This window comes from Rhipicephalus microplus, unplaced genomic scaffold (genome assembly GCF_043290135.1).
Source record: "Rhipicephalus microplus isolate Deutch F79 unplaced genomic scaffold, USDA_Rmic scaffold_532, whole genome shotgun sequence".
Lineage (NCBI taxonomy): Eukaryota > Metazoa > Arthropoda > Arachnida > Ixodida > Ixodidae > Rhipicephalus > Rhipicephalus microplus.
This window is the reverse complement of record NW_027465092.1, coordinates 32,501-45,000: the sequence shown is the minus strand read 5'-3', so window position 1 is coordinate 45,000 and position 12,500 is coordinate 32,501. Positions and strand designations below refer to the sequence as shown.

The following is a 12,500-nucleotide window of genomic DNA, read 5'->3' as shown; positions in this document are numbered from 1 at the left end:
GCGCCGCCCCGGCTGACGCGGTTTTTTGCCGCCCCGGCTGACGCAGTTCGGACTTGGCACTTTTCGGCTGTGCCTGGCTGGCGGCCCACTCACTCGATCGCCATGTCTGTTTGCCACAGTTTTCCCGGTGGTGCCGCACCCGGGCTCGCCCCGGCAGACGCGTTTTTTTTTTTTTCTTTCGCCCCGGCTGACGCAGTTTTCGCGCCGCCCCGGCTGACGCGGTTTCGTGCCGCCCCGGCAGACGCGGTTTTTTGCGCCGCCCCGGCTGACGCGGTTTTTGCCGCCCCGGCTGACGCAGTTCGGACTTAGCACTTTTTGGCTGAGCCTGGCTGGTGGCCCACTCACTCGATCGCCATGTCTGTTAGCCACAGTTTTCCCGGTGGTGCCGCACCCGGGCTCGCCCCGGCTGACGCAGTTTTCGCGCCGCCCCGGCTGACGCGGTTTCGTGCCGCCCCGGCAGACGCGGTTTTCGCGCCGCCCCGGCTGACGCGGTTTTTGCCGCCCCGGCTGACGCAGTTCGGACTTAGCACTTTTCGGCTGTGCCTGGCTGGCGGCCCACTCACTCGATCGCCATGTCTGTTTGCCACAGTTTTCCCGGTGGTGCCGCACCCGGGCTCGCCCCGGCTGACGCAGTTTTCGCGCCGCCCCGGCTGACGCGGTTTCGTGCCGCCCCGGCAGACGCGGTTTTCGCGCCGCCCCGGCTGACGCGGTTTCGTGCCGCCCCGGCAGACGCGGTTTTTTGCCGCCCCAGCTGACGCAGTTCGGACTTAGCACTTTTTGGCTGAGCCTTGCTGGCGGCCCACTCACTCGATCGCCATGTCTGTTTGCCACAGTTTTCCCGGTGGTGCCGCACCCGGGCTCGCCCCGGCAGACGCGTTTTTTTTTTCTTTCGCCCCGGCTGACGCAGTTTTCGCGCCGCCCCGGCAGACGCGGTTTTCGCGCCGCCCCGGCAGACGCGGTTTTTTGCGCCGCCCCGGCTGACGCGGTTTTTTGCCGCCCCGGCTGACGCAGTTCGGACTTGGCACTTTTTGGCTGAGCCTGGCTGGCGGCCCACTCACTCGATCGCCATGTCTGTTTGCCACAGTTTTCCCGGTGGTGCCGCACCCGGGCTCGCCCCGGCTGACGCAGTTTTCGCGCCGCCCCGGCTGACGCGGTTTCGTGCCGCCCCGGCAGACGCGGTTTTTTGCGCCGCCCCGGCTGACGCGGTTTTTTGCCGCCCCGGCTGACACGGTTCGGACTTTGCACTTTTCGGCTGTGCCTGGCTGGCGGCCCACTCACTCGATCGCCATGTCTGTTTGCCACAGTTTTCCCGGTGGTGCCGCACCCGGGCTCGCCCCGGCAGACGCGTTTTTTTTTTTTTTTCTTTCGCCCCGGCTGACGCAGTTTTCGCGCCGCCCCGGCTGACGCGGTTTCGTGCCGCCCCGGCAGACGCGGTTTTTTGCGCCGCCCCGGCTGACGTGGTTTTTGCCGCCCCGGCTGACGCAGTTCGGACTTTGCACTTTTTGGCTGAGCCTGGCTGGCGGCCCACTCACTCGATCGCCATGTCTGTTTGCCACAGTTTTCCCGGTGGTGCCGCACCCGGGCTCGCCCCGGCAGACGCGTTTTTTTTTTCCTTCGCCCCGGCAGACGTGGTTCCCCCCCCCCCCCCTCCGTCTTTCTTTTTGTTTTTTTTTTTCGCCGTGGCTGAAGTGGATTTTTCGGTGCCTCGACGCCCCGGTAGTCGCGGTTTTTCCGTTTCCGCACGGCCCCGGCTGACGCTGCTCGGTCACAGTCGCCTTTTGTGGTGATTGCAGACTTCTTGAGCGCGGGTGTTTTTTTTTTTTGTTGTTGTTGTTGTTTTATTACGCATTCGCTCCAGCAGACGCTGTTTAGACTTTTTGTTTCCTCTTTTATCCTGCGACGAGGTGACGAGGTTTATTCGGTGCCCCGCCGCCCCGGCTGAAGTGATTTTTCCTGTCCCGTGCCGCCCCGGCTGACGCGGTTGGGACTTCGCGTTTGTTCGGCCGCCACGGGTTTTGGCGCACTCGCTCGGTTGCTTGTTGTTGCCACTTGTTGCGAACCCAGGTTTCTTGAGCGAGCGCGGGCGTTTTTTCTTCCTTTCTTTCTTTGTTCTATGTGTTAGCGAATCGGCCTTTAATATCACACGAGGACTCACAACCAACAATTTTCAGTTTGAAGTGTAAAAAATCTGCAGGTGTTGACGTAACTGACTTGCCCCGTACCCTTGAGTACATCCATGAAGTTCTCGTAGTACTACTAAATCGCATTATTCCAAGTGGAGAAATTCCCATAAACTTGCAAACCTCTACACGAAAATCGGTGCGCGTGATAAAGTTGAAAATTATCGTCCGATATCAAATGTGCCTTCTATAACACAAATTCTAGGAAAAAAAAAAAAAAACACTTGTTCGCCGTTTTCTGCGCCGTGACTGGCAGCACTCCGGCGAAGCGAAACGGGGTCGATTCGAGCACGATATCGGCGTCTTTCGACGTGCTCGCCGGCGACCGTCGCACGAGTACGTCGCACGAGCGCGTCTGCCGGGGCGCCGTTTGCGAAGCCGACGCAAAAGTGGGAACCGCCGCTCGGATGATCGCCGCTTTCGGCAGAGTGAGTGTTGGCACTCCGGGGAAGCGAAACAGCGTGAATGCGCCCACGAAATCGGCGTATTTTGAAGTGCCCGCCGGCGACCGTCGCACGAGTACGGTAAACCGCGTCAGCCGGGGCGTAGTTCGGGACGCCGACGAAAAAGTGGGAAGCGCAACTCGGATCTTCGCCGTTTTTGCAGGAGTGAGTGGCGGCCCTCCTGCGAGACCAAGAAGCATCGATTCGTGCACGAATTCGGCGCCTTTCGACGTGATCGCCGGCGACCGTCGCTCGAGTAGGGCAAACCGCGTCTGCCGGGGCGGGCTTCGGGACGCCGATGCGAAAGTGGGAAACGCTGCTCGGATGTTCGCCGTTTTTGGCCGAGTGAGTGCTGGCACACGGGCGAAGCCAAACGGGGCCGATTACGGCACGATATCGGCGTCTTTCGACGTGCCCGCCGGCGACCGTCGCACGAGTACGGTAAACCGCGTCAGCCCGGGCGGAGTTCGGGACGCCGATGCGAAAGTGGAGAACGCCGCTCGGATCTTCGCCGTTTTTGGAGGAGTGAGTGGCGGCACTCCGGAGAAGCCAAGGAGCGCCAATTAGCGCACGATATCGGCGTCTTTCGACGCGCTCGCCGGCGACCGTCGCACGAGTAGGGCAAACCGCGTCTGCCGGGGCGGGGTTTACGACGCCGACGCAAAAGTGGGAACCGCCGCTCGGATGTTGGCCGTTTTTGGCAGAGTGAGTGCTGGCACTCCGGCGACGCGAAAGAGCGCGAATGCGCCCACGAAAGTGGCGTATTTGGACGTGCGTGACGGCGACCGCTGCAGGAGTACGAAAAACCACGTCAGCCGGGGCGAGCGACACACGGCGGTCTGGGTGCTTATCGCTGCTATTATAGGGGCACCCCGGCAGACGCAGAAAAAAAAAAAAAAATTTTCGACCTTCTTTTTTGCTGGTCGAGCTCGGGTAACCCAGGTCGCAATGGGAGCCGCGCACGAAAGCGGCGTCGCGAGACGCGTTCGCGGTCGCTAGTCGCACGAGCTCGGCAACCGCGTCAGCCGGCGCGGAGTTCGGGATGCCGACGGCTAAGTGGGTACCGCTGCTCGGATGTTCGCCGTTTTTGGCCGAGTGAGTGCTGGCACTCCGGTGAAGCCAAGGAGCGCCAATTCGTGCACGATATCGGCGTCTTTCGACGTGCCCGCCGGCCACCGCCGCACGAGTACGGCAAACCGCGTCTGCCGGGGCGGGGTTCGCGACGCGTACGCAATAGTGGGAACCGTCGCTCGGATGTTCGTCGTCTTTGGCCGAGCGAGTGCTGGCACTCCGGCGAAGCGAAACGGGGCCGATTCGGGCACGATATCGGCGTATTTCGACGTGCTCGCCGGCGACCGTCGCACGAGTACGGCAAAGCGCGTCTGCCGGGGCGAGGTTTGCGACGCCGACGAAAAAGTGGGAAGCGCCGCTCGGATCTTCGCCGTTTTTGCAGGAGTGAGTGGCGGCCCTCCTGCGAGACCAAGAAGCATCGACTCGCGCACGATATCGGTGTCTTTCGACGTGCCCGCCGGCCACCGCCGCACGAGTACGGCAAACCGCGTATGCCGGGGCGGGGTTGGCGACGCCGACGCAAAAGTGGGAACCGCCACTAGGATGTTCGCCGTTTTTGGCAGAGTGAGTGCTGGCACTCCGGCGAAGCGAAAGAGCGCGAATGCGCCCACGAAAGTGGCGTGTTTGGACGTGCTTGACGACGACCACCGCAGGAAAACGAAAAACCACGTCAGCCGGGGCGAGCGACCCATGGCGGTCTGGGTGCTTATCGCTGCTATTATAGGGGCACCCCGGCAGACGCAAAAAAAAAAAAAAAAAATTTTTTTCGACATTCTTTTTTGCTCGTCGACCTCGGGTGACCCAGGTCGCAGTGGGAGCCGCGCACGAAAGCGGCGTCGCGAGACGGCTTCGCGGTCGCTAGTCGCACGAGCTCGGCAACCGCGTCTGCCGGGGCGGAGTTCGGGACGCCGACGGCTAAGTGGGAACCGCCGCTCGGATGTTCGCCGTTTGTGGCCGAGTGAGTGCTGGCACTCCGGCGAAGCCAAACGGGGCCGATTCCGGCACGATATCGGCGTCTTTCTACGTGCTCGCCGGCGACCGTCGCACGAGTACGGCAAAGTGCGTCTGCCGGGGCGGGGTTTGCGACGCGTACGCAATAGTGAGAACCGTCGCTCGGATGTTCGTCGTCTTTCGCCGAGCCAGTGCTGGCAATCCGGCGAAGCCGAACGGAGCCGATTCGGGCACGATATCGGCGTCTTTCCACGTGCTCGCCGGCGACCGTCGCACGAGTACGGTAAACCGCGTCAGCCGGGGCGGAGTTCGGGACGCCGATGCGAAAGTGGGAAGCGCCGCTCGGATCTTCGCCGTTTTTGGAGGAGTCAGTGGCGGCACTCCGGTGAAGCCAAGGTGCGCCAATTCGCGCACGATATCGGCGTCTTTCGACGTGCCCGCCGGCCACCGTCGCACGAGTACGGCAAACCTCGTCTGCCGGGGCGGGGTTTGCGACGCCGACGCAAAAGTGGGAACCGCCGCTCGGATGTTCGCCGTTTTTGGCAGAGTGAGTGCTGGCACTCCGGCGAAGCGAAAGAGCGCGAATGCGCCCACGAAAGTGGCGTGTTTGGACGTGCTTGACGACGACCACCGCAGGAAAACGAAAAACCACGTCAGCCGGGGCGAGCGACCCATGGCGGTCTGGGTGCTTATCGCTGCTATTATAGGGGCACCCCGGCAGACGCAAAAAAAAAAAAAAAATTTTTTTCGACATTCTTTTTTGCTCGTCGACCTCGGGTGACCCAGGTCGCAGTGGGAGCCGCGCACGAAAGCGGCGTCGCGAGACGGCTTCGCGGTCGCTAGTCGCACGAGCTCGGCAACCGCGTCTGCCGGGGCGGAGTTCGGGACGCCGACGGCTAAGTGGGAACCGCCGCTCGGATGTTCGCCGTTTGTGGCCGAGTGAGTGCTGGCACTCCGGCGAAGCCAAACGGGGCCGATTCCGGCACGATATCGGCGTCTTTCTACGTGCTCGCCGGCGACCGTCGCACGAGTACGGCAAAGTAAGTCTGCCGGGGCGGGGTTTGCGACGCGTACGCAATAGTGAGAACCGTCGCTCGGATGTTCGTCGTCTTTCGCCGAGCCAGTGCTGGCACTCCGGCGAAGCCGAACGGAGCCGATTCGGGCACGATATCGGCGTCTTTCCACGTGCTCGCCGGCGACCGTCGCACGAGTACGGTAAACCGCGTCAGCCGGGGCGGAGTTCGGGACGCCGATGCGAAAGTGGGAAGCGCCGCTCGGATCTTCGCCGTTTTTGGAGGAGTCAGTGGCGGCACTCCGGTGAAGCCAAGGTGCGCCAATTCGCGCACGATATCGGCGTCTTTCGACGTGCCCGCCGGCCACCGTCGCACGAGTACGGCAAACCTCGTCTGCCGGGGCGGGGTTTGCGACGCCGACGCAAAAGTGGGAACCGCCGCTCGGATGTTCGCCGTTTTTGGCAGAGTGAGTGCTGGCACTCCGGCGAAGCGAAAGAGCGTGAATGCGCCCACGAAAGTAGCGTATTTGGACGTGCTTGACGGCGACCGCCGCAGGAGTACGAAAAACCACGTCAGCCGGGGCGAGCGACCCACGGCGGTCTGGGTGCTTATCGCTGCTATTATAGGGGCACCCCGGCAGACGCAGAAAGAAAAAAAAAAATGGGGACATGGCGTGCGTCACCGTGCGGCTTCGCAGCGTTGCCGAAGTCGCCGAGCCCTTCGACTGAGCCGAACGGCGGACAGGGAACGTTGGTCGGCCGTTCTAACCTGTCGGTGCCACGCCGAGACGTCGTTAAGGAAAACCGCGTCGTGGGCCTCTACGACGCCGTCGAGTCGTTGTACGTTTGGTGTCCAGCGTGTCGGCGGCGAGTAGCGGACACGTCGTTCACGACTTCGGTCTTTCGCAGTCGACGCGAACTTGCGGAGAGTCGTGGTGCCTCACGTTTTCGGCAGAAACCGCGGCGGAATTTTCCCGTGCGTGCGCGCACGACCTCGGTGCTGTGCCGTCAGCGTAGTGTTGCACAAACTCGTGGCCTACCCAAGGTGCGGTACGTTTGCGGCCGTATCCTCGGTGGGAATTTCGTGAGTAGGGTCGCAAATTCTACGACCTCGGCGGGTTTGAGAGCGACGTAGACTTGTGGCACGCTCAACATGCCACACGTTTCGGGGCACACCCGCGGTGAAATTTTCTCGAGTACGCTCGTATTAGGGCCCAAGGAGGTCTGGGTACTTATCGCTGCTATTATGTGGGGGTTCTCGTGAGCGGCGTACGCGAAAGCGACCGGGTGTCTGATATGCGGCGGGCTTCGGCCTCGTCAAGCGTGTCCTCGGGTCTGCTCCAGGGGAATCCACGGCAGTCGTCTGCAGCCTCATCCGCTTGATGCGTTAGGGGCTGGTTGTCGGACGGTGCCGTTTTACCACGATATCGAGGTGTGTTCCGTGTCGTCCTCGGGCGATTCAGATGCGAAAGCGCCGAAGACGCGGGCGTGACCCGTCGTCTGGCGGCTTTGCAGTCTCGGCTCCGTTGCTAGTTCCGGCCGGTCCACCGACAGTGCAGCGGGCTTGGGCAACCCGCACGGCGCGACCGAGTCGATGCAACGAAAAAGAGCGAGCATGAACGTGCTTCTTGCCGCACGGCTCCCACTCGTCTTTCGGGAAGGTTGTGCCGTAGCGAGCTCGAACGCCGTCATCTCGGAGTGCAAAATAAGCGTGTTGGGGCGCCTGAAGGTGGCCTCCGCCGCACACAGACTGCGTCCGGCCCGCCGAGGGCGAGGACGGACGCGCAGTCGAACGATTACCTGGTTGATCCTGCCAGTAATCATATGCTTGTCTCAAAGATTAAGCCATGCATGTCTAAGTACATGCCGAAATAAGGCGAAACCGCGAATGGCTCATTAAATCAGTTATGGTTCCTTAGATCGTTTCTTCCTACTTGGATAACTGTGGCAATTCTAGAGCTAATACATGCAGTGAGCCTGGAGCCCTTTGGGTAACGGGTGCTTTTATTAGACCAAGATCGATCGGGTTTCGGCCCGTATTGTGTGGTGACTCTGGATAACTTTGTGCTGATCGCATGGCCACGAGCCGGCGACGTTTCTTTCAAGTGTCTGCCTTATCAACTTTCGATGGTAGGTTACTTGCTTACCATGGTTGTTACGGGTAACGGAGAATCAGGGTTCGATTCCGGAGAGGGAGCCTGAGAAACGGCTACCACATCCAAGGAAGGCAGCAGGCGCGCAAATTACCCACTCCCGGCACGGGGAGGTAGTGACGAAAAATAACAATACGGGACTCTTTTGAGGCCCCGTAATTGAAATGAGTACACTCTAAATCCTTTAACGAGGATCAATTGGAGGGCAAGTCTGGTGCCAGCAGCCGCGGTAATTCCAGCTCCAATAGCGTATACTAAAGCTGCTGCGGTTAAAAAGCTCGTAGTTGGATCTCAGTTCCAGACGAGTAGTGCATCTACCCGATGCGACGGCTCGGACTGAACATCATGCCGGTTCTTTCTTGGTGCACTTCATTGTGTGCCTCGAGATGGCCGGTGCTTTTACTTTGAAAAAATTAGAGTGCTCAACGCAGGCGAGTCGCCTGAATAAACTTGCATGGAATAATAGAACAAGACCTCGTTTCTGTTCTGTTGGTTTTTGGAATACGAGGTAATGATTAAGAGGGACGGACGGGGGCATTCGTATTGCGGCGCTAGAGGTGAAATTCTTGGACCGTCGCAAGACGAACTACTGCGAAAGCATTTGCCAAGAATGTTTTCATTGATCAAGAACGAAAGTCAGAGGTTCGAAGGCGATCAGATACCGCCCTAGTTCTGACCATAAACGATGCCAACCAGCGATCCGCCTGAGTTACTCAAATGACTCGGCGGGCAGCTTCCGGGAAACCAAAGTATTTGGGTTCCGGGGGAAGTATGGTTGCAAAGCTGAAACTTAAAGGAATTGACGGAAGGGCACCACCAGGAGTGGAGCCTGCGGCTTAATTTGACTCAACACGGGAAAACTTACCCGGCCCGGACACTGGGAGGATTGACAGATTGAGAGCTCTTTCTTGATTCGGTGGATGGTGGTGCATGGCCGTTCTTAGTTGGTGGAGCGATTTGTCTGGTTAATTCCGATAACGAACGAGACTCTAGCCTATTAAATAGGTGCGGGGTTCCCAGCACCTTACAACCTTCTTAGAGGGACAAGCGGCTCCTAGCCGCACGAAACAGAGCAATAACAGGTCTGTGATGCCCTTAGATGTCCGGGGCCGCACGCGCGCTACACTGAAGGAAGCAGCGTGTCTTTATCCCTGTCTGAAAAGACTGGGTAACCCGTGGAACTTCTTTCGTGATTGGGATAGGGGCTTGCAATTGTTCCCCTTGAACGAGGAATTCCCAGTAAGCGCGAGTCATAAGCTCGCGTTGATTACGTCCCTGCCCTTTGTACACACCGCCCGTCGCTACTACCGATTGAATGATTTAGTGAGGTCTTCGGACCGATGTCCGGCGCGGCCTTTCGGTTGCGCCGGTCTGTTGGAAAGATGACCAAACTTGATCATTTAGAGGAAGTAAAAGTCGTAACAAGGTTTCCGTAGGTGAACCTGCGGAAGGATCATTAACGGATTGTGAAGGGTGAGCGCCTCAGCTGCGTCTGCGCCCGACACTTTCTGCCGCTGACCCCGTTTGGACGCGGGGTCGGCTTTTCCCCACGGGGCTGCCTGAATGTGGAGCGGCACCCCGTGACAAATTGTTGCGCCCAGCGGACGCCAACACCGCGACCTTGGACGGTCGGCCAGGTGGCGGACGCGGGTACAAACGGCGCAACGCACTCAAAGGTCGGCTTTCGACCCGCCACTGCACCGTGGCTCGAAGCGCTCGAAATGCGCGACCCGACCGCTGCGGGACCGCCTAGTACTGTAAACAGGAGCGGCGGAGCGCGAACGGCGAGTCGTGGTTACGTCGGTAGAAGGCGAGGCTGCGCGTTCCCGAAACGCCAGCCGAGTGCCCTCCCGACCGTTCGAGCGTGCAAGAACGAGACCCGACAATCGCGCGGCGACTGCCAAGTACGAGAGGAACGGCACAAGCGTCGGCGGTCGGTCAAGGAACTGGCGATGTGACGGGTCCGCTGTGCACCAGTGCATACCGTCCCGCCGTCCGCGGCAAGCGCCTCCGCGTCCTCGGGTGACGGAGGCTGCCGGTCGGTTCTTGCAGGCGAGGGATCTCGCTGGCACCGGTTCGCGTTGACGCGCGGCCGGTCATGGCACGGCGATGCGACGGCCGAGGTGCGCAGTACTCGATGGAGGAACCGCACGCTCCGATGACCGTCCCGCCCTCCGCGGCGTATGCGTACCGACCGTAATGGTTGCAGCAGCGCCGGCCGGCTTTTGAATTCGCCACACGAAACACGGTGCGAGATCGCGGTTAGGGGAGCGTCGACGTTGCCAGGCGTTTTGCTTGCTGCCGAGGGAAAGGCGGCACGGCCACGTCGCGCTCGTCGCGATTAGCGGGTCTGCGCGCTTTGGGAAGGTGCCGCAACGACTTGCCGAAAGAGGAAGCACGGAAGAACGAGGGACTTGGACGTCCCGACAATTGAACGCACTTGCGGCCAGGCCCTTGCTGGCTTCGTTCTTCCGCCTCGAGTAGGCTCGTACGCGGCTCCGGCGCCGAAAGTGGTCCTTGGCACCGACTTCGGTGGACGTGGGAAGTGCCGCGCAAGTACGGCGCGCCTGGCTCCACCTGTTGGCTAAAGTAGGCAGCCGGATCGGCATTTTGGTGTGCGGTGGCAAACCGTGGATGCGAAAAAAGCTTGTGCGATTTCGTGGAACAAAAAGCGGGGGTCCCCCTTTTTATGCGGAGGAGACCGACCCGCCCGCCGTGGTGAACCGCGACGCCACGGTAAAAACGGGAGAGGCTTGTCGATGGGACCGTGCATCCCGCGCTCCACGGAGGCCGGGAGGCGGCCGCCCGAGGAAATGTGTAGCCGTCGAGGCCCGCATCTGCGTGCACTCTTATCCAAATGGGTGTACCGCAGGCATTTTCTGGTTAGGCGGGCCAATGAGAGCGAGCACACAACGATACCTACGGGTCCGGCTTGGAGAACCGGCTTCGACGCCTCCCGAGTATTTATAGAGGGGTGGACCACGAAAGCACTCGCAAGTAGCGGAAGCGAAACGCCGTCCGAAACACACCGTTTGCTCGATTTGCGGCAGCCGAAAAAGGCGCGGCAGAGTTTTGGAGTCCAAGCGTGCGCTGAAAAGCGCCCTTCTTGGCCACTGTTTGGCCGAGTGCCAGAAACGTTTGGTTTTGACTGTACGGAATTGAACAAACACTTTTTCACGACTCTAAGCGGTGGATCACTCGGTTCTCGGGTCGATGAAGAACGCAGCCAGCTGCGAGACTTGGTGTGAATTGCAGGACACACTGAGCACTGATTCTTTGAACGCACATTGCGGCCTTGGGTCTTCCCTTGGCTTCGTCTGTCTGAGGGTCGGATCACATATCAAGAGAGCCTTCGGCGCACAAGGGAACGTGAGCCGTCGACTCGTTTTGACCGCGTCGGCAACACGGACAGCACGCTGAACACCTCACAGCGAGCGCCAACAGCGGCCACTCAAGGGCGAGACGGTGGCGACCGTCGTGCCAGAGCCCAACCGAAACGGGGGCGACCGACTGCATTGAGGATGTGGCACCTCGTTGAGACCGCCGCAGGACTTCGAGTCGGAAGGAAGCCTGCAGGGAAAGTGCGGTCGAGGTTGCGTACTCCTCTCTGCGACCGGGCGCGCAAGAGCTGCGAGAGCCACGGACGCGCAACTTTAACGCACGGTAAACACGAGGAGCGAAAGCCGGCCAGCAAAGCTTCTCCAGCCGTGCGCAAAGTGCGCGAGATCGCAGCCTTGCGTTGCGCTTGTTGCCCTCGAAGTAAGCAGGGTGTCCCGTAGACCGGGCGCTCGAACACGCTGCGGGGCCGTGCCTCCTCCAGGCTTTGCCGCGCGAACAGGGAACGTTCGCGCGCAAAGCGCAGGGAGGTGAGGAGGCTGCGCCCGACGTTTGCGGTTCGCTGCGTACGCGGTTGATGCGGAGAGCACGGCGCGACGACTTGCCGCGAAGCGGAAAAAGTCTCCCGCACGAGTTGGCGAAACGTTGGCGAAGCTTAAGGCGTTCTCGTCGTAGTCCGCCGTCGGTCTAAGTGCTTCGCAGTTCCCGTCCCGTTCAAAAAACTGGGCCACTCCAGTTGGGGCGGGGGCGACGCTACACGAGACGATGCCTCTCGCCAGGCTGCGTGGCTGCCCTTGCGGCGGCGGCGACTGGCCTCGGCGGTGTTTGGGCTTTCGACACGGTCGTTTATCACGCAACTGCTCGGACGACGCACGCGCGCAGCGGAATGCCGCTTGCCAGCCTTGTGAAGATGTGACCCTGTACAGGGTTGCGGGCGCACTTGGTAGGGCGTCGTACTCGGTTCGCGATGGGTTTACGAACGTGTCCCGTCACTTCCACGTCACACCGGTTGTGCGCCGCACGCGTGCAGCGGGGAAGCCGATTGCCAGCCTTGTGAAGAAGTGGCCCTGTACAGGGTTGCGGGCGCACTTGGTAGGGCGAGCGCACGCGGTCGTGCAGGAAGTTGATGGAAGCGAATGTATCCGCTGTCGACCTCAGATCAGGCGAGACAACCCGCTGAATTTAAGCATATCACTAAGCGGAGGAAAAGAAACCAACAGGGATTCCCCGAGTAGCTGCGAGCGAAACGGGACCGAGCCCAGCACCGAATCCCCCGTCCTTGCAGGCGGTCGGGAAATGTGGTGTATGGGAGGCGACGTTCTCGGGTGTTTGCGACGGTGCAAGTCCCCCTGAC

At 60.6% G+C, this 12,500-nt stretch overlaps 3 non-coding genes across 3 annotated transcripts in view; all 3 read left to right on the top strand.

The window, feature by feature from the left end:
* Window positions 1-7,454: 7,454 nt before the first annotated feature.
* On the top strand, window positions 7,455-9,269 carry LOC142795031 (small subunit ribosomal RNA). Its single transcript, XR_012892707.1, has one exon. It is a non-coding gene; the product is annotated as a small subunit ribosomal RNA (ribosomal RNA).
* A 1,719-nt stretch (window positions 9,270-10,988) lies between these two features.
* On the top strand, window positions 10,989-11,141 carry LOC142795029 (5.8S ribosomal RNA). Its single transcript, XR_012892705.1, has one exon. It is a non-coding gene; the product is annotated as a 5.8S ribosomal RNA (ribosomal RNA).
* A 1,154-nt stretch (window positions 11,142-12,295) lies between these two features.
* LOC142795027 (large subunit ribosomal RNA) overlaps window positions 12,296-12,500 on the top strand; it is a 4,028-nt gene continuing 3,823 nt past the window's right edge. The window contains exon 1 of the ribosomal RNA XR_012892704.1: window positions 12,296-12,500. This exon is cut by the window's right edge and continues 3,823 nt beyond it. This is a non-coding gene — a ribosomal RNA (large subunit ribosomal RNA).